This window comes from Desmodus rotundus, chromosome 1, assembly GCF_022682495.2.
Source record: "Desmodus rotundus isolate HL8 chromosome 1, HLdesRot8A.1, whole genome shotgun sequence".
NCBI lineage: Eukaryota > Metazoa > Chordata > Mammalia > Chiroptera > Phyllostomidae > Desmodus > Desmodus rotundus.
This window is the reverse complement of record NC_071387.1, coordinates 136383911-136411218: the sequence shown is the minus strand read 5'-3', so window position 1 is coordinate 136411218 and position 27308 is coordinate 136383911. Positions and strand designations below refer to the sequence as shown.

General features: G+C 33.4%; 1 pseudogene; it reads left to right on the top strand.

Annotated features, from left to right (window-relative positions):
• The first annotated feature begins 13641 nt into the window (after positions 1-13641).
• On the top strand, positions 13642-16025 carry LOC112307190 (myotilin pseudogene; annotated as a pseudogene).
• Positions 16026-27308: the final 11283 nt, after the last annotated feature.

The window sequence follows — 27308 nt, the reverse complement described above, 5'->3', positions numbered from 1 at the left end:
TCTTTTAAAATCATCCACAGAAACCTGTGTTGAGCAAGACATTTGGACAAGAAAGTGGAAAACTATATATGTAAAACACATATCATGATAGACTCTGGTTTACAGCTGCCAATTCACCAAGCTTTAGCTGTCTGAATGAAGCAAGAAACTTTTACTCCTCTATGTCTCTGATTTCATTATATATAAAATAAACATGTAGTAGGAAATACCTTGAAATATTGTTTTTAAAAAGTAAAATAATGTGTTTAGCACAATGCCTGCAACATAAAAAGTACTCAATGAAAGTTAGCTATTATTATTATAATTATAAGGTGATGATATAGATATATATAATTACAGGGATATACAGTAAAAGTATAAGGTGTTTTATATTGAAATTTCAGGACACTTCACTTAGCACAGGAAGGAGTGATGTGTGGATGTGGTTTACAGACATGGCTGAAAACCATGTCTAGACCACAGGTGGCCAACACAAAGCCCATGGGCTGAATTCGGCCCCCCCCCCACCTTGTTTTATCTTGCCCGGCACCTTGTTTCTACCTGATGGCAGTGCCAAAACCCTTGCCCCTAGTTAAGGAGTAGTTGCATTTATACAGTCCTAGAGTTATGACTGCGAGGCTGATGTGGCCCCTGGTGAAAATGAGTTTGACACCCCTGGTCTAGGCAGTAGGGGAGATGGGACTGATACAGTAGGAGAAGAACATGGAAGGTGTTATTAACAGAAATACAAGGTCGACAGTGCCACAGAGAGAGAATTTATATGCTGTGATTCTGGAAGAATGAGTATGCAGAGTACTTTTGTTTTGCAACTTATTTGATTGGTTTAGGTAAATTGAATTTTGATTTTAGAAGTTGTATGTATTGTGACAGTTTTCAATTTTTTTTTCTGGGCCCAGCTGGAATCTTGTAGCATGGTGAATAATGTGCTTTCACCTGAAAGACAGATGAAACAATTTTTCAGTTTTTGCAATGGTAAGATTTTTCTTGAATAATTGTCACTCTGGTGATATTTTCAAAAACAGGTTATTTGTCTTTGCAGTATTGTATTTCCTCCAAATTTAAGGAAAAGGTCACATTTAAGCTTTTTGTTTACCAGAATTTTCCCTGACTTCTTGAAATTCTCCCAAGATATGTCTTAGTATTTCCTTGAAATTCACTATATTCTAAAAGGTGATTTTTGTCAAAAGTGAGACTCAAGAATGATATGCTGTGTGTTGGCAAATTCTGGGATATTTATAATTTCATTAGGATTGATAGACACTGTTGAAAAAGATGCAAACAATATTTGAGCAACCTCTGCAAAATTTTCTTCTCTTGTGATATGAAAATAGTTTATTTTCTCTTCAAAGCAATGGTTATAGCATACACTCTACCCTAAACTCCATATTTTAAAACTTCAGAAGTTTGTTTCTCTGTGGTTTGCACTGTTTTGTTGCATTAGTTGTGAAAGCCTTAAAGTTGAAAGTAAATTGAGAAGTATTGATTTAGCGTAGGCTTACAGAGAAAGTAGCTTAGAAAAATAAAACTTATTTGATTGCATCATAGATCTTCGTTATAACGCAGTAAGTTCTTTCTTTGAACCTACACTTTTAAACCAGGTTCAAAATAATTCTTAATATAGACTACAAACACCCTGCTTCTTTCCAAATGTGGGAACACTGCATAATACTGACCACATTACTGATGTTTGCATATAGTATTTAAATATTTTAAAACAATTTGTATTTTCTCTTTAAATAAAGGTCTTTGTAGAATATGCTGTGGCCAGCTGTGCCAGATTGCCTGCGACTGAGAGGTTTCCTGAACTTGGCTCTCAGTGCTCACGCTGGATAGTCCTGGGCACACCTGGATGGTTGTTACCCTCAAAGTATCGCACAGAAAACAGGCAGAGCGTATAAAATAAATAAACATCTATGTGGCCCCCATCTGCCATATAACCACAACTTAAATTCAACTAATAATAATTGGTTCCAATTCTTAGATAGGATTTAATATATTCTTATTATTTTCTAGCATGAACATATTTCTAGAAAAAGCAACTACTTGGAGTATTATGTTTATTATCAAATGAAATATATGTGACCCAAAGACATCATCATTTAGCATTAATGATAATATCATAAAGTTCTATTTTAATTAAGGTATGATAATTATTGAATTATGAGTCAGATTAAAAGGGAAAGCAAATGTAATATGAAATTGAGCAGATGGTGGTCACAGATACTAAAGGAATAAAGAAGAAATGACAAAATACACATGGTTAAAATCTATCCCTTTCCTGTTTATTTCTAGACTTATATTTTATTTCTAGAATCCATTAAAATTTAAGGTAGCAATTTAAGAAAACTTAAGACAATCAGATGCTAATCTAGGATAATTTGTTTCACCTGGAATATTGATTGAGCCATCCAATATTTGTAGGTAAATACTTTGCATTATTTATGAGCATTAGCTAGTAAGCATTTTATGTATTGCCTGAACTGCATTAACAAGAAAAAACAAAAAACCAACAACAGTTAAGAGATGCTTAGAAAGTTCTGAAAATTATTTGAGACAGAATTCTTTGTATATAAAAACTAAAATGGAACCTTGACATCAATTAATTATCCAGACATTACTCCATTTCTTTGTTTTCTATCACCCCAGAACTGTATATATGTTCAGACATAAGTCAAAATTGTAAAGATACCAGTTCTTCCTAAATTACCTTGTAAATTAAACACAATCCTGAAAAATAAACCAAAAAAACTTTTATGGAGTTGGAACAATTGAAAATAAGTTTTATATTAGAACAGAAGCATGAAAGAGTAGATAGGGCACTCAAAAAGAAAAACTATGAGAAGGAACTAGAGCTAGAAAATACTAAAACATACTATAAAATCTCTATAATTGGAAACTAGTGACATATAGAAAGAAAACAAATTATTGGATTTAAATAAGAAGCCCAGAAGTAAACCAAAAAATATGAAAGTTTTGTATATTATATAGGTGAAATGTCAAATCATTGGACAAAAAAAATCTATTCAATAAATTATATATGATTCATATCTAATAAGAAAATAAAATATTGATATATTTTACTACATTAAAACATTGTAAGCTTTCGATAAAATCCAGCACCCATTTATGATAAAGACTATCAGCAAAGTGGGAATAGAAAGAATATATCTGAACATAATAAAGGCCATATATGACAAACCCTCTGCCAGTATCATACTCACTGGGCAAAAAATACAAGCGTTGCCCCTACAGGGGTGTCCACTTTCACCTCTCTTATTTAATATACTACTGGAAGTCCTAGCCACAGCACACAAGAAGAAATAAAAGGTATCCAAATTTGAAAGGAGGAAGTACAACTGTTTTTATTTGCAGGTGATATGATACTGAACATAGAGAACCCCACTTATGCCATCAAGAAACTACTAGAACTGATAAATGAATTCAGCAAAGTAGCAGGACACAAAATTGATATCCAGGAATCAGTTGCATTTTTACATGCTAATAATGAACTAAGAGAAAGGGAAATTAAGAAAATAATCCCATTCACAATTGCTCAAAAAGAATAAAGTATCTAGGAATAAACCTAACCAAGGGTGTAAAAGACCTGTACTTGGAAAATTATAAGACATAAAGAAATAAATTGAAGCAGTACAAATAAGGGGAAGCACATATCTTGTTCATGGATAGAAAGAATTAACATCATTAGAATGTTCATGCTAACCAAAGCAATCTATAGATTGAATGAAATTCCTATCAAGATTCTAATTTCATATTTCACAGAATTAGAATATTTCAAAAATTTATATGGAATCACAAAAGGTCCAACATAGCAACAGCAATCCTGAGAAAGAAGAGCAAAGTTGGAGGAATTACTCAAACCAATATCAAACTATACTATAATGCCATAGTAATCAAAACAGCATGGTGCTAACATGAAAACAGACATATAGATCGGTGGAACAGAATAGAGAGCCCAGAAATAAACCCACAGCTTTATAGTCAGAAAAATTAAAATTTTAAAAGTATATTGAGTTTTAGGTTAACAAGTTGTGTGGTAAGTTTAATATAATATCTTCTGATTATAATTCGAAGATAAGTACTTAGGTACTATATTTGTGAATAAATTAATTATATGTGTATTATTATATATTTATTATATGTTTTGTATAGATATAGTTGTTTTAAATATGGCCTTTAATACAGCACTTGTATTTTAGAAGTAAAGTAGCTGGTATTACACTGCTGTCGAATCAGTTTGTTTGAGGTAGAGTCCATTACCCACTAGATTGCTCTTGTCTTGCAAAAGAGAAAATAGTTTATGTTACTGAAATATCTGACAGAAGTTGCCATTCTACTTTATATTTTTTCTTGATTTGTTCACTCTTCTTAATAATGAATTATATTAACCCTCCCACTCTATCCAGTTTCTCTCCCAACTTGACACTCACATGTAAAAATGACCACTCCAGAGAGAAAGAGCATACTGCCTCAGTTATTAATTCTAGGCATATTTTTCAGGGGGAAGAGAGCAATAGCTATTGATAATCACCCTTAGAATACGTACATTGTTCATATCCAGAGTATTTGGAGGTCATGCACTAAGAAAACAAAACTATGGCTTTATGACTATGGTTTAAGTATAATTGATAAAGGTTACTTTTTCTACTTGTGGACCCAGAAAAAATAAATCCAAGATTTAAAGTGTTTTTAAGGTTTCAAAGTGTTCTCTATCCGTGAATGATCAGGCAAGCTTCTCCAGAAGAGTTTGCAGATCTTCATTCCTTTTTGGCTACTATTACACAATCACTTCCAATAATAATCAATAACACTAATATTAAGTGCAAATACTTAATGTAAAGTTCAAATATTTAAGTAGATCATGGGCCAGGACTTGTGCAAGGGCTCTACCCACATTGCCATATTTTATTCTGATAATGTGCACTAGGTACTATTATAGCTTGTGTGAGTGTTTGCACATGTGATATGGACATAAATTTGATTAGACTAATTGGTCATAAAATACAGATTCTCTGAACTCAGTCAACAGCATACAATGAGCCCTTTTATAAGTAATACACAGAAATAATGATTATAAGCTCTTCAGGCAACCTAAAATATGTTCAATACCTTGATCTCACCAATTAGCCACTGAAATAGCCCCAATACTCTTTTCATAGAAGGCAGCAGAGTGGTGATTTATGTTGGTAAATGTGGCTCACTTCCTTTGCTTCTTTCTATAAGTCAATTGGCTTGGACGTTCTAAAAAGTCAATGTCAAAACAACAACAAGAAGCTGGGAGACTGTTATAAACTAAAAGGGATTAAGGAAACATTACAACCAAATTCGGTGAATGAACCTTGATTGGATCTGGTTTGAAAAACTGGCTCCTAAAAACATATTAGAGACATTTGAATAAGAACTGAATGTTACATATTTTTATAAAGAACTGCTAGATTTTTTAGTTATGCTAATGGTATTTTGGTTATGTAGGATGTGTGTACATGTTGAGTAATATGGCAGAATGCTAACAACTGATGAATTAGGGTGGTGGGTATGTGAATAAATCCCTATTCTTTCAACTTTTTCTGTTTAAATTTTTCTAATAAAAGTTTGAATTAAAAAAATGGTGATATATTGGTAAATGTGGCTCACTTCTTTGCTTCAGTCAAATGAGAACTCAGAATTAAGATGAGAACTGAACAAAATGATAACTATAAAAACTTTACAGATTAAATGATAGGATATGTAAATCTTTATCAAAATAATCTGGGGGGGGTTGATTGGAGAAATTGGGTGGGGATTTGGTTGAAAGAATATTGACCATGACTTATTAATTGTTGAAGCTGGATACTTGGTATATTTTTATAATTTTCTATAATATAATGTTAAAAATTAGAAAAAAGGTAGATTATTTTGCAATTTAAAACTGATGAGTTCACAAGCAGACCAATAGTCTTTTGTCTTAATATAGTAGTTCAGTTTAGCAAGTACATAAATTTCTCTGCCTCAAACAAAATGCATTTAGCATTCATAAAATTATACAATTTTCCATTTGCCTTTGCCCACCTAAAATAACTGTGTCTAACAGCCATCTAAGTTATTCATTTTGAATCATGAACAAGTGGCTATTCTTAAAACAGATCCTGTGCTCCTTGAAACTGCTTTTCCTCATTCTCCAGTTGGCCCAGACCATCACTGAGTTAAATCTCCCTTAATGAAGAATACTGCCTCACCGAGCTTTGTCCGCAAATGCGAGGAGTAATGTGCCACTCCTGAAGTCCAGAAATGCAGTTCAAAATGAGACGGCAAAATGCTAAAATTTTGTACCTCTTCACTAAGGGCTTTTTTCTGAAGTGTTTTTTTTTTCCTTAGAAACAATACATTGTCAGAGGATATATTTTAAATCCATAATCCTGGATACAAATAATCAGTGGACTAATTATTCTAGGGAAGTTTATTTTTATCAAGACACAAATGAACTTATGAATAAAAATATGCCATATGAAGGGAGAGGGGCAAAAAGGCATAGGATAGTGTTTCTGCTTTCCACTGTGACGCCCACTCCCCCCAGCACTTTCTGTGTGAAGGGGAAGCTGCCAACCAAATTGTCCGAGTCCAGGGAATCGATAGCGTCTTACTCTGTAGGTGAGAGCACTGCCCTAAAGCCATTGTGCTTCTTCCATTCTTTTATATTTTCTGCTTTCATTGTGTATCATCCACTTTCATAACACTAACACTTGCTGAAGTTGGCTGTACATATCTGATGATCTCTCTTGTCCTTTTACTCTGATTTCTATTAGGGAGGCAGATGAAGAAAATAAAGCCAAAGGTTAAAAAAAGGGGAAAGTAAGGCTTTTCATTAAACAATATACTGCATCATAGCCTTTACCAGATGCTGTGTCATAGTGTGGATTTAGCCTATGTGCTAATAACTTGGAATTTTAATTTGGATTTTCTTTTCTTTTCATATGCCCCTCTCTTCATAATGTGAATGTGTGTGTGTGTGTGTGTTCAAGTGAGAGTTGTTAGAAGTGATTGATGAAATGTTCCTTGTATCTTGGGTCAAAATAACATAAAACTACCACCAGAAACCTTAACTCTACAGACTCTGAGCACACACTCAGCAAAGGCATTTGTTTTACACTATGTTATTTTTTTTATTTAAAGGCTGAACATTTAGATTATTTTATGAAATTATTTTTTGTGAGCAAATAATTACTGTTAAGCTTGAGGGCCTGATAATGGCTATGAAAATAGCTGGTGCAAACATACTAAATTAGAAGTTGAAAGTTACAAAATCCAAAAATATTTACTTTAATTTCACCTGTGTTTGCTTGAGCTTCTGGTTGACACCACACTTCTCTAAGAAATGGAAATTCCTTCTCCTCTTTTGCTCCCTTTAGGTGCCAGGATTGATGTTTTAACCAGCAGGAGAATCAGGCTGGGCTGTGTCCTTTTTCATTCCTGCCTTTCCCTTGATGTTAACTTTCAGTTAGCCAGAAAGCAATCACGTGACCCCAACAGTGTCAACATTGTAGTATTCCCAAAGCCTCAGCTGTGCATCTCCATGTTTTCCAGGGACCCACATACACCTAATCAAGTGCCTTCATACAGAGACACGTATTTAGCTAAATTCTAATGCATTATAATAGAGAACTAATTATTTCAATGCAAAATTTTTCACTGCAGATATAAAATAAATATTCATATAATATTTAAATATGAAGTGAAATTAAATAAACATGTAGACACAATTTATTGTAACGGATGAATGTAACAAATTACCATTGAGTATACACTTTTTAAATGAGGGCTTTTTTCTTCCATTTTGGTTATACAGATAATGAATTTAAACAATTTAAAATATAGTTATACAAAGTTTGGATTCAATTTTCAAGTTCTTTTATCCATATTCATTTTCACTTATTTTTAGCCAGAGCAATTACCCAAGTAAATAGTCCTGAAATAAACAATTGATCAGTTTGTATGGATAATAATACTGAAAACCCTGTGTGACCAAATATATTGCATTATTTAAAGTATTTTTAGACCTATATGGGGTGGGATGTATTTTAGGAATGTGGCTACAGGAGTCGGATTTCATCTCTTGGATACACCAAGGCCGAGGGTAAGTGAAGTGTGCTGGAGGAAGGTAGAAATGCAAGGCAAAGGGAGCCGCAGCTGGTAATTCCAGGGCTTCAACATATGCTAGTAAGTATTCATCTCTAAACCTGCTATGGTTGCTGAGTAGGAATTCTTGCTTCCTATTTATGTATATTCAAATTAAAAATTAAAAAGCCAGAAGTCTGCACTGTATAATTGTGATATCTGAGCACGCCTAAATTTGGCTTGGAGTATCAGGGTGTTCATACTATGGTAGGTATGATGGGAAGTAAGAAAACTAATGTGTAGAGAGTATTATACAATGCAAGGTTGGGCACTTGGTTTTTATTACTGGGGAATATTTAAGCTGTTTTTGATTCACCAATGCTTTATAGGTTGACTTAAAGCAACTGGTGTACTCAAGCTTTAAGAACTGATATGTTTTCCAAGAACACTCTATCAGAGAAATGATACTTGATATCTGCACCTCATTGCTGTCCATTTACATATCACCATACCTATGTTGTCAGTTGTACCTTTAAGTGTTAAGGTGACAACTGTTGGCTGTAATATGAAAAAATATATGGGTTATTGTTTTTTTATAATAGTACTAAATACAATTTTATGCCTACTGTTTATGAAAGGGGTATTTTCTCAGAGGATCACCTCTTATTATGGGCTGTAACTGATGCCAATTCCAACAATTTCCATCGGATCAAACCACTTGCTTCCTGTCTAGCATCCTTCCACTTACTCCATGCACAGGTTCCAGAGTCATCTTTTTAAAATAAATATTGATCGTGCCATTTCTCTGCTCTAAGGTCTCTTGTGGCTTCTCATGAATTTTAGAACAAGGCATTTAAGAATCCCCATACTCTGAATGTACTCTACCTCCCTATCATTACTTCTCTCCTACAATCCCACTCCATTGGGCAGTTTCATTGCCTTATCAAAAATATTTTGAAGCTTGATCAGTCAGGGTTTAACTCAAGTGATAGAAAACTCTCTACGTATTTTAACAAGAAAGACATGGAATTAAGTGAATTAAGTGACTGTAAAACTAATGGAAATGCTGAAGTCCAAAACCAGATTCTAACTCAGGGTCCAGAGCTAATTCCCACAACTGTGAAGTAGTCCTGCACTAGGGCAGCAACTTCCCCTGATGCCACAACACGGGAGCTAATGTGAGGATCACAGGGCCTCTGTCATAAATGACAGCCGATCTCAAGAATACTGAAAAATGAGCTAGGCAGTGAGGGACGAATACCATATGATCTCACCTTTAACTGGAACATAATCAACAAAAGAAACAAGCAAACAAAATATAACCAGAGACATTGGAATTAAGAACAATGTAACAATAGCCAGAGGGGAGTGGGGAGGGGATAGTGGGGAGAGGGGTCTATAGGAGCTACTATAAAGGACACATGGACAAAATCAAGGGGGAGGGTAGAGGTGGGGGGGGAGGTAGGACTGGCTAGGGTGGGGTGGAGGGATGGGGAGAAAATGCAGACAATTGTAACTGAATAAAAAATAAATTAAATTAAAAAATAGAATACTGAAAAATGGGCTGTGGAATGGAGCTGCAAAAACAGTGCCACTCAAAACAGGATGCCATGTGACCTCCGCTTCATTCTTTTCCTTTCAATTATCCTTTTCATCATCACTTTGGGGAAAATCAACTTCCTCCTTTGGGCAGAAAACACAATCCCTGAAGACAGTAGTTCTCTTCAAAACCCTTCTGTTTTATTTAGAGAGTTTCTTTCCCAGATATGTCAGCATTTGGTTGAGTGAGGTCCCCAAATGTTTATCATACAATATCATTATTCTAAGGGGAGAAAGTGTTCTCTGGTAAATAAGTAAAAAGACAGATGAAAATATCTTAAGAGAATGAGAGATCAAGAAAAAATTCATATCTGCAAACTTGAACTTATTTTAATGGATTCCATTTCTGTTTCCTAATAATTGGGCACTATAAGAAAGACCATCTGTGACCTGGCCACTTTATACATGTTAGTTCTTAATCTTTCCAACCACTTTCCATCCACTACCATTGTTTTCTTCTTATCCCAATTTAATAGATGAAGAAAAGTAATCTTAGTGAGGTAAAGAGATTTGTCCATTTTAATAGAAAAGGTTAACATTCAAAACCAATTATGTCTGCTACCAAGGCTCTTCTGCATGTAAAATAACACCCATTTTTATGTTTAAAATTTATGCCTGTAGGAACCATTAAAAACTTGTAGTTTTGCATTGTTTAAAACTATGGAAGAAAGGTAAATGGAAATAAAAATGCTTCAGTAAACATAAAGGTAATTATAAGTATATATTATTATAAATGAATAATGTACATTATTTAATTTATATAATATTACGTTACATATTTAAATGGTGTGGAGAGGATTATTTGTCAAGGAATCAAGTTACTCACAGGGGAAAAGAAACAGTATTTCACATTGTGGAAAATTATTAGTACAATGTGTACTTTTTATTCCCTTATAATTGCACGTTCCCTTTTGTCACATCTGCACAAGACAGGCTAATTAAAGAACATTAGCTGCATTGTGGAAGGCCCATTGGCTTTAATTAACATTGGACAATAAGAAAGACAGTTTGCTTTATATTGCCATTCATTATTTGATGCACACATACACACACACACGAAGTCTGTGCACAGAAAAGCAGCTATGTGAAATGTTAGAAAGCTTCGCAATTTGGAGTTACACTCAGCCTGCCTAAAATATAAAAAAAAATATTGCAGAAAAATTCCTTTCTTCTCTTTGACATTTTATACAGTTGTGTGACATTCTAATACAAAATGATGTAAAACCACAAATCAGTTTTATAATTACTCCAAAAGTGAACTGGATAATCAAAGCCACCTGGTGTTCATGTATTAGGAGCAGAATCCAGAACTCACTGGAAATTAAAATTACAATGTACATTTAAGTTAGACCTTAAAGAAGTAAGACTGAAACCTTGGACTTGACTAATGCATTTTGGTGGAAAAGAAGTTTATATTATAATTGAGTAAACTTTCAATTAAACCTATTTTATATAGGGTAGGAATGCATTTACATTCCCTGTATGATAAATTACAGTAATCTTATTCTCCTGTCAGGTGACTGTTGCCCATGTGTATCAGTTAGTTTTTGCTGTATAACAAACCACGGCATATCTGTAGTTTAACAATCACTTATTTAACTTGTGATTCTGTGATTTGGCATTTGGTCTAACCTTATCTGTGCAGTTCTTCTTCTCTCAGTGGTATTCACTTATGTGTCTGAGCTCAACAGTGTAGCCAGTGAGAAATGCTTATGTGGAATGACTGCAGCTGAGAGAATGTTTCATTCCCCATCATCCCTCACTCTTCAGTAGGCCAACTGGAACTTGTGTACATGACAGCTGGGCAGAGTGGAAGTGACTGGACTCCTGAGTCCTAAGCTCAGCATTGGCATTCTGTCACTTGTACTACATTCTATTGGCCAACCAAGTCACACAGCCAGCTCATATTCAAGAAATGGAAAAAGCAACTGCACTCCTTGATGGAGAGAAATCCAAAGCCACGTTGAAAGGGCATGAACATAAGAGGACTGAAGGATCACGGCCAGTGTTTCAATCTGCTATACCACACTGGAAAATGAATTTTGTTATGAGGTCGTTCTCCTGATAATGAAGTGTCCTACAGACTAAAGTAGGCTTCCGAAAAGGGAGGTGTGTGTATTGCTCTGCCAATTTCCAAAACATTTTTCAGTGTCACTTGTGTCTCAACATAAGTTTCTGCTATGACTCCTTTGTGAGATTTCTTTCCAACCTCCTTAGGTTGCCGGCTAGCATTCTACATTTTTATTAGTTTAACTTATTTAATATCCAAATCTTCCACCGAAACATTTTAAAGTATGTCCTTTCTGCCCCCCAAAAGTTGATTCCCCTAGAATTTCTTATGAAAAGATTTATAAAATTATTATGTGTTTTTCATGTGGTGCTTTTGTGTAGTATTCTGTTTTTCACATCTGTAGTATTCTGACTTACTTCGTACTTTAAGATACATTATCTACATCTGAAGTCTTCCCTGCATAAGAGTCATTGTCTTGAAAATGTTTTCTATAATTAGCTACACTTGTTACTTGCATTTTAATTCACTTAAAAAGTGTGTGTGTGTGTATATATATATAATATATACACACATATATATGTACTTTATATATATATCAAATACATATATCAGATGTGTTTTATTTTTATTTTATTTCATTTAATTTTAGAGAGCTGGGAAAAGGAGGGAGAAAGACAGGGAGAGGAACATCAATGTGTGGTTGCCTCTTGCATGCCCCCTACTGGGGGCCTGGCCCACAACCCAGGCATGTGCCCTGACTGGGACTTGAACTGGAGACCCTTTGGTTTGCAGGCTCACGCTCAATCCACTGAGCTACACCAGCCACATCAGATGTGTTATAAATATTTGTTGACAGTGATGATCTTGTCATCTTCCTATGTTCATTATAATAGCCAATAGGACAAGGATAACACTGTTTCCATAGTGTATGTATGTGCACACACCTGTACATATTAAATACATACATACATATATGCATACACCTATATATTATGCATGTGTGAGTAAATGTGTGTGCATAAATGATTATATTGATAAACAAAAAATAAGTAAATATTATTGACACAAATTACCCATTTGAACGTCACATATAATAACCAACATATTCTTAAAATTTCAACATATTCATAGATTCATAAGATATTTTATTTTCCTCTTTTCCCACTTGTATAGTACTGATTAACAGTAATCAGTTATAAATGTGCATAACAGTGTCCATGGTAAAATTTAAAAAATTGTTTCTGGTAAGAATGACAATAAAATTTACATTCTGAAATAGGGAGATAATACAGGACAAAGAAATGTAGAATGAAAGTAATGAGACTCCTGAACATAAATTTACTGGTTTAAGTTTTTTTAATTTAATTTCATTTCATTCTCATTCATAAATGAGAATGGGAATGAAAGTTATATTTCTCTAGGTTCTGCCAGAAAAAAAAGTATCTTTGACTATTTTTGAATCTACATAACAATAGAATTTTGATATTATAATAGTCCTGACTTTATTATACTTCAAAGCAATGGCATTTCAAATATTAAATTCCTTCACAAGTGAGAGATATTAATATATTTGTTTTAAGATTGGAAAGGAACCCTATTTTTATCTTTATGATTTGTAGTCAGATATCTCTGATCACTTAAACTGTAACCATTGCGTCCTTCAGAGATACTGACAGAGCAGTTGCTAAGAGCAGAAGCTCCTGTACCAAATGATCCCAGGGTTAGATCGCTGTTCTACCACTTAAATATTTTGGAGGTGAATTGGTTAATAAAATTATATATTGGTTTCAAGTGTATAATTCTATGATACAGCATCTAGATATTGCATAGTATGCTTTTGATAATAAGATACTGTCTTGTGCTCTATTTTCTCACTTGCAAAATATGAGTAAGTATCATACCTATTTTGTTGATATGGCTAAATGAAAAAATGCATGCATTACGAAAATGGTGAAGATGATACAACTCAAGATGATGGTACAAACATCAGATGAATTCCTCTAACTTGCTTTGGTACTATTGTGCCTGTATTATAGAAAAAATCAGTAAGATTTTCTTAGGCTTCTTTCAAATGAGACAAATGGGAATTACAAATAACTACTTCCTGGTATTATGCATGTACATTAATAAGATAACATTATGCATGAACCTCGAATGGTTAGCTTCCTAACAACAAAAAAATCTTACAGCCAAATTGTAGTAGTAGACTGTATTAGTAGGATATGCGGTGAGGACACGGTCAGGTGACAGTGAAGAGTCTATGGCAGGCACTATAAATATCCGTGTGCCACAGTGGCCGTGAGGGTTGGAGCATGGTGTGTGATATGTTTGGACAGAGATACACATACGCATAGTACCATTAGTGGGTATCTATCCTGCCATTTTAAAAATGAAAAATCCGCATTCACAGACCTTGACATGTCCAATGGCATCCAATAGGTCTTCTGATTCCAAAATTCCTGATATTTTCCCTTCACTACCTACTCTTTTCTTTTACACACACACACACACCCCTCAGTGAAAACATTTTTGTTGGAAACAGATATAAACAGAACGCTTAGTTTAACCTCTTATGACCACTGATCTCCATCTCGTAGTGCTGATCTGTTTTCACCCATCAGTTTATGGCAAAAGAAATAAGTGAAATGTTTTTAAAGTAAACATATTTTAAGGAGGCCTCAGGCATTTATAAAACAAAACATCTACATAATATTTATAAACACATATAAGCTGGAAATTCATATCACCCCAAAATTATAGCCCATTTGTTTAGCAAAGAATTTACAGGATTTAATGCAAACTTCTATATACTCAAGTTACTTTTTAATTGCATTTTAATGATGAGTCCTGTCAGGCAATTCTCTTTAAGTGTTGTATGAAAGAGTCCATCCTTTCTGTTTCTAAACATTATTTTTGCTTCTGTATTGTTTAATTAGTATAAGAATTCTCAAGACAGTCATGTATACAAACACATATATTTTGTGGAAACCTCCAACTTCTCTAGCCAGACTAGTCTTCCTTTACCACCCATGCCCCCTGTACACTGAGCAAAGATTTCTGTCTCCTTACCAGCGAGCTCATCATGTCCTCCACTCCTTTCCCTGCTTCTCTGCAGCCTCTTTCTGGTTCCACCCACAGCCAAAATTTTACAGCCCCCTGTAATCAGCCCCCAGGCAGCTTCCTTGTCTCCATATTATCATCACAGCATGATGACAGCAGCAGCAAAATCCTTCCTCTACGGACCCCAACAATCCCCAGCAAATAAGCCATTCCAAACTGCAAACGCTGTGCCAGAGACTCCTGATCATGAAACACAGAACCAAAAAACGAAGTTTTATTGAAAATTAATATTTGGAGAGAAAGCTGAAATGCAAGGACAGCCTTCTTCATAGTGGGAACCAATAGCTGACATCTGAGAAGATGTCGTCTTGTAATCTGCTGTGTCAAGCTCCAATGAGAGTGAGGCACAACATTTACCACAACACAACTCAGAACACGAACAACTGAAAGGTACTGTCACCAGAAGTAGATCATCCTCAAAGGGAGATGTGAATGATCAGGATGCAGCCCAGGAGAAATATTACCCACTACATTTCATTCAGTACGAGGGAACATGTCGACTGAATAAAAAAGATTCTGCAGAGTGGACTTCAAAGTGAGTGGGCAGCCAACTCTGATGTGCCCTGCTATACAAATGGAAGACCAGTTTGAACAGATGATTTTCACAAAGTGATAGTGTCTTACAAGGGTTTTCATTCACTCATCTTTAATGGGATCAGATCTTCAGATGATGGGACTCATGCATGGGTTGCCAACAACACAAAAGGAGAAGCTATGCAGCTAGACATCCTTGCAAAAGAACATGGAGGAACAGTAATGTTTATTGCAAACCTCAGAACAAAAATGTGCTTGAGAGAGACTCAGTGAAGCTACAATAGCATACCAGATCTCAAACACAGCTGATCTGGAAAAGAAACAGTGAAGTGGTACAATTCTATCAGGACCATGAAAACTCTAGATTTGTTACTTTACTGATAAAAGGTGTAAACAAGGAAGATGTGGGGTGATAAACTACTGTCTGCATTTAATGAAGCGAGTGACCACCTGTCACACAATATTAGATGTTACAGCTCCTGCAAACCAGACTCTTCCAACTCCTAAGCAGTTACATGTTCAACCAACTTTCAGAAAATATTTAGCATTTAATAGGAAAGGTTTGGATATGAAACAAGCTTTTAACCCAGAAGAAGACTTTCAGCATCCAGCAGCTCAATCTAGACTCTATAAAAGTGAAAAATATATATAAATTTACCAACATTAGAAAACACAACTACAGTATTAATAATATATTTGATTAACTATTTGAAATAAATCCATGGCTATACCAACACATTGTGGCTTTAACTAGGTAATATTGGATTGGCCAAGATATTCACTTTTTTTTCTTCCTAGGATGGCTTTAGTAGTGCTTAGTTGTCTTTAATTTTATTCAAAATAATTTTGTTAGGTGGTATTGTGAAACTGTCATATAGCGTGCATTTAAAAAAACATCAAATGTGATGAATTTTTGTGTAGCCATTTTGGTATTGAAATGGAAGAAAATATACAATGTTTTCAGCATATTATGCTTTACTATTTCAAGAATGATAAAAATTCAATTGAAAGGCAAAAAAAGATTTGTACAGTGTATGGAGAAGGTGCTGTGACTGATTGAAGGTGTCAAAAGTGGTTTGCAAAGCTTCATGCTGAAGATTTCTTGATGGATAATGCTCCACAGTAGGGTAGACCAGTGGAAGTTGATAGCAATCAAATTAAGACATTAATTAGAACAATCAACATTACACCACATGGGAGACAGCCAACATACTGAAAATATCCAGAACAATAAAGTTATTGGTGAAAATGAGCAATACATCTTTTATTTTACAGAAAAAACGAAATGGAATTTTTGTCCAACCCAATATAACACATACACATATGTACACACACATATGAGAGCTGATTCTACACATATGTATGTGTACAAAATATTTAAAATATTAAATAGAAGTGGTGAAAGCGGACCTCCTTGTCTTGTTCCTGATCTTAGTGGGAAAGATTTTAGTTTTTGTCCATGGGGTATGATATTGGCAATAGGTTTCTTGTATAGGCCTTTATCATATTGCGGAATTCTCCCTCTACTCCCACTTTATTGAGTGTTTTTGACATAAATGGGTGCTGTGCCTTATCAAATGCTTTTTCTGCATCTACGGATATGATCATATAATTTTTTTTATTTCGTTTTGTTTATGTGATGTATTACATTTATTTATTTGCAAATGTTGTACCATCCTTGCATCCCTGGAATGAATCCCACTTGGTCACGGTGCATGATCTTTTTAATGTATTGCTGGATGTGGTTTGCCAATATTATATTGAGGATTTTAGCATCTGTATTCATCAGTGATATTGGCCTATAGTTTTCTTCCCTTGTAGTGCCTTTATCTGGTTTTGGAATTGGGATAAAGCAAAATACAACCAGAGACATTGAAATAAGGAACAAACTGACAGTAACCAGAGGGGAGAGGGGAGAGGGATAATGGGGGATAATAGGAGAAGGGCCATCAAGGAACATGTATGAAGGACACATGGGCAAAGCCAAAGGGGGTGGGTTTGAGGGTGGGGGTGGAGATGGGTGGTGCAGGTGGTGTGGTGGGGTGAAAATGGAGACAATGTACTTGAACAACAATAAAAAAATAAATAAAAACTCAAATGTAAAATAAAAAATATTTAAAATATTAAACTTTAATGTTAAAAATTATAAATGTGTGTAATAATATTTGTCTTTTGACCCTTGTACATTTTAGTTACTTCTCTGGTTTGTGAAGCCAGTAGAAAACCTGGTTTTCTAATTGTACAAGAGTTTATTCAAATGTAAGATTTTTACACTTAACAATTGCAGTTATGAATTAAAATCAACTTTTTAAAAACACATCTAACACTTCCACTACAGTTTGCTGGTACTGCTTTTTAAATGCTGTTTAATCCATTTTCTGTTATACTTGCCAACATGGCAGAAATTATATGAGTGTTCCATAGTTTTATTTCAAAAAGGAATAAAATTTCAAATATTTAAAACAAATAATAACTACAGCAACAAGAACATACATTATCTTTCACATTGAAACAATTCGCTATTTATCTAAGTATCTAAGTGATTTTTTAGGGAAAAATATCCCTCAAAAGGAATTTTTAATTTTAATGTTTTCTCTGAATCTGAGTTGTATCTGCTTTTGACTCTATTAATAATTTTTCTACTACTTCCTACTACTACTATATTTTCCATCAGACTAATTTTATAAAGAAAGTATATTTAAGAGAGCTTTATAAATTGTAGTTTTCAAGTTAAGAAAGCTAACAATGAACTTCAGGAGGAGACTAATGGCAGTCAATTAGATATCATCTGATTCTTGTACTTGCTGACTCTTAAAGTCATTACATCAAATGCCAGCTTTATTATTGTCTGCAAAAATGATATATGGTTGACTTGTTGAAATCAAAATATACATATTTTATTTTAATTTATAATTCAAAATGATGCATAACAAACATAATATACATTTCAGCTGCTAGGAGAAGAGGTGAGTAACATTTTAATGTTTTAATGGGTTAGACATTATGATACTTTTCATTTGTTATCTTATTGGGCTTTCAAAAAATCTTGCAAGATAAATGTCATCCCCACTTTACAGATGGAAAACCAAGACTTAGAAAACTTAAGTCTCTTGTTCAACAAGACACATCTATCACTGGAAGAGCTAGGATTGGTTTCTACCTGGCATGATTAATAAGTGAATGTTAAGGTCCTGGCCGGGTAGCTCATTTAGTTAAAGTATCATGTGATCCAATGGATACATAAATAAGTGGAACAACAAATTGATGTTTCTCTCTTTCTAAAATCATTAAAAAATAAAAATGAAAAAATTAATGTTCTGATATCATGAAGCCCTCATACAACAAACTTAAAAATGTTATTTGGGTTCTTAAAGTCATATTTTCAAAATATGGTTATACTAGTCCTAAATAAAATTCAAAGGGCATTAACAGCCAGTGACTTGTGCAAACTCAATGTTTTGAGTCATATTTATAGATAACTTATGAATCTATCCATAGTGTCAAGAAATGCAAGATGACCTGTTCCATTTCATTTGCATACAGTATAAAACTAATAAATAAAGTGATTTTTAAAGTGTCTCTTCCTCATTTTCTCTTGTATGTGAAATAGAAAATTCTATTTCTCAAGCTGAAGTAGATGAAATTCAAATCAGGTGAACAAGGCCAGCAGCACAGACAAGGGGCTTTATTAGATTTTCCAGAGCCTTTGTAAGAATTGTTAAATGTTTTCAAAGTGGCCAGAGTCTTCAAATAAAGATAAAATGGATACAAGTTAGTATTAAAAGAAATCTTCACAATGATTAATGTTCAGCTCATTTTCAACTAACAGTTCAATCTAAAAACTGAATTTCAAGATTAGATTAATACTTGAGCTATTATGTAATATATTATATTTATTATACATAAGTAAAAATTTTGATGAGATTCTTCTCCATTTATGACATAAACATGGGCTTAAAAATGAATAGCTTCTATTAAGTCCTGTGCTAGTCTCAGAAATGTATAAGAAATGAGTAAGTAATACAGATGGCAATAGGATTTCTCTTCCTCAGTAGAAAACACTTGCATCATTTTTATTTTCATGTGCATTATAATTTTTAAAATGTGCATGTTAAAGTTCTGAGCAACTCAATTATTTACAAATTATTATTAATATGAAAACACTTACTTTTCTCAGAAATCTTCGTTTTTTATTTTTATTGAATGTTTTTGTAGTATATAGTTTGTTCCTGTGTGTGGTTAGCTTCATTTTTTTCAAGTCTTTGAAAGGATGTGGACAAATGAATTTTAACCAATGTAAATTTATGTTTGGTTCACTATAGCCATTGCTTCCTTATGTAGCTGGCCTCCGAGAGTACTATTTGAAAAGAGAAATCCATTACATTCGACTGCAAATCATGTCATATGTAGACATATTTCCACTACCATTTATCCCTCTGATACACTCTTCTACCTCCACCCATTCCTCACCCCCCTCAAAAAAAATGCCCACACTGTTGTTTATGTCTATGAGTTCTTTCTCTTTTTATTTTCTTTTTTGCTGGATCCCTACACTTTCAACCCCAATCCCTGCCTCAGAGCTGGACATACTTACTTTTATGTCACCTAATTTGTATATTAAGCAAAATATTAAATGGTTTTATTAGTTTATTACTTTTGGTTCTTTTCAAAATTTAATCTTTTTTAATTTAATTAACAGGATTCTATATTTTCCTTTCTTTTCTTTTTCTTCTTCCTTTCTTATGTCTTTCTCTTTGTTCATGAATAGATATGCAACTCTTAAGGATATATTTAGAATGATAATTTTAGTTCACTAATTTCTTTTATAATTTACTGTGCAAATGGTAATGCCTGAAGAAACTTTAGTAATGAAAGTGAGAGGCCTATAATCACTGAGGTTGAGTCTAATCACAGACTGCTGTGAAGAATCTTGTCCTCATGCATCCTATGTATTTATAGGTAAATAAATTAATAATAGGCCTTGATTTCATGCATATCAATTTTGGGATATAGGGTGTGCAATGGTGAAATATTAGAAGATGGAAGATAAACTAAAGAGTTCATAGGCCCATTTAATATCATTTAGTTTCATATGTATTTCAATATCAAATTGATGTGTTTTATTAACCAATATCATAACCCCTGAATCATCTGCTAACCTGCTATAATCTTTTCCATGGGGTTACCATTTCTAGCACTATAATTATCATCTATGGGTTTTGAGAAATGTCTTTAAGTTATAAATATGGCAAACTAAGTCGTGGGGCATGAGAGACAATGCAATTTAATGGATCAGTGAGCACTGAACATAAAACATAGTTTTTTAAATTACACTCTTGAAGTTTCTTTTAAAGTTTATGAAGCCACATCTGCATACATCTGTTATAAAAATGAATGGTTTCCACCAATTAGATTTTGCAAAACCTTTCCCATTTGAAAAATTCGTGTACTCTTTGACCCCACATTACCTTTAATTTATTTGATCTCTCCTCCCTTTATTCTCATGAGAATAAATTCTTATACTCATTCCAATGGAATGTTATAGGTGCTTTAATCTGTATTTATATCACTGTATTTATAGTTATGTATGTATGTTCTTTTTTCACATTTTTCAGGGCACACTTTGAGATAAGGACTTTATGCCATTTTTTAAGTATTTATTTATTATAAGCTGAAATGTGTCTGAACATTTTTTTAATTTTCCCAAAATAATTTTTTATCTATAATAGGAGTTCAGTTAATAGTTGTTGAATTGGCTCTATCCCTTCTTTCTTACTGAGAAAATTATTTGAAATTGAGAGCATTTGACTACATTGGCTATAAGTGTTAGTGAGACAGCTTACCTGTAAGGGAATACTTTTTCTAGCCTATCATTCGAGATAGTACCTTCACATATGCTTTCTTTCCTTGAAATTTTGAGTTACTTCAATTCTATGACAGACATTTATTTGCAAAAAAAGTTATGTATTTTCTTCTTCTTTATTAACACCAAGCCATACTTGTGAGGGCAGCAATGTGTCTGGATAAGTTTCCTAATTTCTCAACTTTTCTTACAACTAAGAGTAGCCTGTGCTGTATTATTGCCATTGGGATATAAGCAGGAATTGTGAGAACTCATGAAATCATTTTAAGGAAAGACCAAGTCAGCTGGTTTGGGGTTTTGCTTCTTGTAGTTAAAGATATTTGAGTAAGAAGTTAAAGGCTTGTGGTAAGAAGTTGCCATTTACCCCTAACCTGCCCTAAAAGCTTACTTGGTAAACCAAGTGAACCTAGTTGAAGTGAAACATGTTTATATTTCATGAAAGTACACCAGAAAAAAATATTGTAGTAAATATTGCAATTAATTAAGTGAAAAATTGCAAAATACATTTTACAGTTAAAAACATATTTCTAAATGATTTCAGTTTGATTTAGTTTTTAATTTAATTTTATTTATTTTTAGAGGAGAAGAAGGAAGAGAGGGAGAGAAACATCAATGTGTGGTTGCCTCTCAAGTGCCCCCTGCTGGGGACCTGGCCTGCTATCCAGGCATGTGCCCTAGACTGGGAATCAAACTGGTGACCCTTTGGTTTGCAGGCCCATGCTCAACCCACTGAGCCACATCAGCCAGGGATGAAATAGTAAAGATAGTATTAAGAGAGAGAAATGTTTTCATTTATGTTTTTATGATATTTGGCAAGAAAAGATTATCTCTTATATTCTTAAAATATTAACAATAATAATAATACAGACTCACAATAACATAGAATATATATTAGAACATATTTTAAATGAATGTATAATATTTAATTTATTGAAATTGTCTAGCATAACTAATGTCAAAAGGATAAAAATTACTGATTTTTTAACAGAAAATAACCAATAAAGCACTAATTGCCATCATGAAATTAAATTGTGCAAAATTTTAATGGAGAAGCTCCATTAAAATATTAAAACTCATATTACAATGGAGAAGCTATTCCAATAGTTGTAGGGAACTGAGACTATTACAGCAATAGTAAATTTTTCAGTACCTTAGGAATGGAGAGGGAGCCATATAGATATGTTAGACACTGTCTGAAACATGGAGGGCATAGTTTCTCTCAAACATCCCAAAGAGATACTGTACTGTCGTAAAAGATGCCTTGTGATGAAAGTTTTACAAATCTCTCTTAACCCTATCCAGTACTTAAAAAATAATATGAGTCTATTTGTCTATTCTAGCAGAAAGTCCTGTACATTGTTTGAATCTATTGTCATATAGGAAATTTGAATGAGTCTCTGTTCTCATAATAAACCATTTTGAAAATTGTAAACAGTTTTGGTCTCAAATATATTGTTTCAAGAAATCTGAACTCATTTTCTATTAAAAAATTAAATTATCCTATTCAGTCAATGTTCCCTCCAAATAACTTTTTCAACATGAGACTAATAAAGGACTATAAAACTTCAATAGGTGAGATCATATGGTATTTGTCTTTTACTGACTGGCTTATTTCACTCAGCATAATGCTCTCCAGTTCCATCCATGCTGCTGAGGAAAAGTAGGAGCTCCTTCTTTCTTTCTGCTGTGTAGCATTCCATTGTGTAAATGTACCATAGTTTTTTGATCCATTTATTTACTGATGGGCACTTAGGTTGCTTCCAGCACTTGGCTATTGTAAATTGTGCACTATGAACTTTGGGGTGCACAGGTTCTTTTGGTGTTTCAGAATCCTTAGGGTATAATCCCAACAGTGGAATTTAGGGGTCAAAAGGCAGTTCTATTTTTAGTTTTTTGAGGGAACTCCATATTGTTTTCCACAGTGGCTGCACCAGTCTGCATTCCCACCCACAGTGCACCAGGGTTCCTTTTTCTCCACAACCTCGCCAGAAGTTGTTTGTTGATTTGGTTTTGATGGCCATTCTGATTGGTGTGAAATGTTAGCAATGGCTTTTTGGAACAAATATGCATTGATAAAACACTTTTTAAAAGTATATCCCCTCCCATTTACAAGACTAAAAACTGTACATGCTTACAGTTGAGTGCTTGAGCCTGAATTTGGTACTTCACATGAATCACAATCTTGTTTTTTGAGAACTCTAAATTTACTCTTGCCAGCACATGGAAAACCTTCAATAAATATTGCTTAGCAAAGAAATGAATGGGTGAAGGAACAGAAAAATACATTAGTTTTTTATAACCACCTCTAGAGAAAACCAAGTTGGCTTCCCTTCATATTTGCAACCCTTTCTAAAGAGAAGAATATTTTAAATTATTCATTATAGAATTCTCTTTGAGAACAATGAAAATTTCAAAATTTCTTTTTTGGAGATTGCATTCTATTTAAATCAGGGTTATTTTTCTTCATCTCCAGTCTTCCTTCATCTCTCCCATCCCATATTTTCCTCTTAGTTCACTGACCTCAGTTCAGATATCTTATCTGTAGATAATAATAACCTTGTGTGAATGTAATTTGCCCACATCAATGTGTTTAGATCCATGTGTCTGTTTCTTAAGGCCCTTTGTTCTAATTTGGACTCAAGCTCCCCAAATACCATTTGTTACCTCTTTCAAAGTTTTATGAGTATCCTTCTGGACAGAATAGTCAGAAATAAAGTGGGACCTGAGGAATTAACTATGTTTTCTCTCTAGTTTTCTTTAGTCACAGCATTTATCCCAAGCTGTAGAGAGATGAATTCCTTATGTTTCTGCTTTCCAGGAGGGTAACTCATTACACACTTCAGCTTTCTAATTAATTTTCTTATATGTTAACGACAGTCGTCTATCTTGCATCTGAGACATCACTATCTCTTTCTGTGTTCATTCAAATTGCTCAGCCTTAATATGATGCCATGGCAGGTTTCTCATCAGTAGCAGGAATACAGTGTGTAGTAATACCTCCTGATTACTCCTATTTCATGATTGTACTTCTCTTTCTCTCTCCTTCTATTTTAATTCAAGTAGCCTTTGGTGTTTCTCTAAACTCCTATTATTGACATATGTCAACATCACTTCTAATAATTTTTTAACATGGTATACTTCTTTATTGGTTTACATCTTTCCTGTTTTCAACCTATGCTTTGCTAGTTTACATTTTCATTCAATATATGTTATCAACTAAATAAAAGTTTTTGTATGTGTGTGCACATTCACTGACTGATCAAATGGATTCATTTATTTAGCATTTAATTTGTTTAATAATATTGATTGAACACAAACTGTGTGTAAGAATTATACAAAGTCAGAGACATAAAAATGAAAATAACAAAATTCCTGACCTCAGTTATCTATTACAAGAAGACATAAAATTTGAACAAGCATAATATGTGTGCTTCTCTCTGTTAAAAGAATGTTTCTTTTCCATTCTAGATCTTATTCTTATTTTTTTGACTTGACTCAGTTTTAGTATAAACTCTTGGAATCCATTTCTCTCTCAGACTGAGTTTGATGATCAACATTTTTGGTCTGACAAACTACCTATGCATAACATAGCTAAGCTACTTATCATGAAATATAATGTCTGTCTTCCTTTTCCATTCCCCTCAGGGACGTGGGCTCCAGGAATGCGTAATACATCTCTGTAGCCCCAGTGCTTAGAATGCATAGGAGATACTCAATACATTACTTTAGAGTGCTCCAATGGGGGAACGACTATGTGCTGTAATAAAGGTTTTACACACACACCATTAGGAAGATGGATGAGTTATTTTCATTCATGCAGTATTTTTGTTTGCTTTTTATTGGAGTGAGTTCTTTATTTAACTCATGATCATACTTTATTTGTCTGTGTTAAATTTAAGAAGTGTCTTTATCAAATTTACGGAATGCATTTTGTGGAATAGAGTTTTGAGGATGATTTATATTCTTTTTCTTAGAGTTATAACATGTACTAACTGAATTAATTCTTAGAGATTTTTATTATTATTGCATTATTCTACCAAACTAATGATTTAAATTAGATGCCTACATTTACAATTACATGAGCTCCACCCACATAAAAGTCTCTCTGTAGTTAAGTGGGATTCATGACTTTCAGTCAAAGTCTCATATCACATTAATATCATCATATTAATTTCTATTTAAGAGAATCCTTTTAGAAATCCTCATAATAAACCCTTTAGATAATCACCAGGCTCTTCCCACTTCGTCCTGAATTCTATAACTGTTTCTTGCATATTTTATATCCCACTAATAGCACTAATGTGCTGACTCAAACTTAACTTGTTGCTACTCATTATTCTAAGTGTCCCTGTGGGGTGTGCTTTTGTAACTTTCTGTCAATAAGGTATCTGAATAGAAGTGCTCAATAAATATAAGGGGCTGCATGGTCTGATATTTGTAGAGATCAGAATGAAAAGTTGTTAAGATGAACAATTAGTTTTAGCTCTTTATGAAAGAAAATAAATCTAAAAATATATTTTAATCCCCAAGATTTAATTTTATCACTTAATGAGTAAGTAATGAGCAAAGGAAAATGAAGCTGATTCATCCTAAAACTCAGTCATGCCCCAGATTTAAAAAAGAGAAATATTAAGATAAAAGATCTATTTTTTGTATCTATCCTCTTCAAATATTTTTAGTTACATATCTAAATATTGTCATTTGCAAAATGAAGTGTCTGGATATCCTGAAGCTATCACAGAATTAACCTAGTTTCTGCCTTACTACATTTGAAAATCAATATCTAAGTTAAGAATCAGTAAAGAAAGGTAACTCAGGCCCTTGGCAGGATGATTTTCATTAGCTCAAAGGTTTGAAGGCACAACTGGAATACCAACAACTCTTGAGCACTTGATTCACTTGTTGGGTACTGGGACTTTTTTCCTGTTATCACCAGCCCCTGGAGAAAGTCAATAGTATTTTAAGAGCGAGACTGCAGGAGTGTTAAATTACACATTAGATAAAGAAGAAGAGCTGATGCAAATAGATTGTGCACATGTCTAATTTTTTATCCAGCTCTGAGCACAATGTTCTACCTGGCAGAAATGGGAAATTAAGTTTGAGGACAATTAAACACTTCTGCTGCCAGAAAAATGATCGATTAATGGGATAAAGTGCCACAGAGCATGTTCCTGTCTTGAGATTTTCACAAATATAAGAGAAAATAACCTTAGGAAGATTTTGTACACTGTCTTTTAATTACAAATAAGCATGAATAAATATTTCTTTCTAAAATGTTATTAGTCTTCCTGCTCTATTGCCTCAAAAATAGCACTAATATTGATACCAATACTAACAATACAAATTTAATTATACTATAGAGTACCTTTCTTTATTGCAAAATTACAAGAAGGCATATTTTTAGATTATGACATTTTGCTTGATAAATTTATAAGTACAATATTTATTTATTCATTTGAGTCAAATTTTAGTAATAAGTTCTATTATTAAGTTATATGATTTTATTTTTTAATACTGATAAGTTTCATATTTTCATCTGTAATGAGATGCATTTTAAAGACAATGAGGCAACTTGGGTGAAAGAGAATATCTTAATAGAGTTAAAATGATATTTTTATCAACATGCATTCACAAGCGTTTTCCAGCTCATCTCCCATAACTACTCAAACATTCCTCTCTTCCCTAAATACATTTCACTTGTGCTAATTTTCCTTAAATCTTATCTAACATACGCAGACACATGTACGTACATTCAACAAATTCCTTTAGGATAAAAAGGTAAAGTTTTAATTAAACTTTAATTATAAAAATATTTTCCTCTTTTTTATTTGCTAAGGGAATATAAGTCACATTTTCAAGTATATCACATGACAAGCATTGACAAGTGATATACCCAGTATATAATTTATTTTGAAAATATTTTAAAATGTCTGTCCAATTAATAAGGATTGAAGTGATTCTCAAATCTATTTGTGGTGGAATTTTATAAAACTGCTAATATTTGATAACTTTGACTTACAAAAATGACATATTTACTTTACTTAAAGTAAATACATACCTTTATATTTAGGG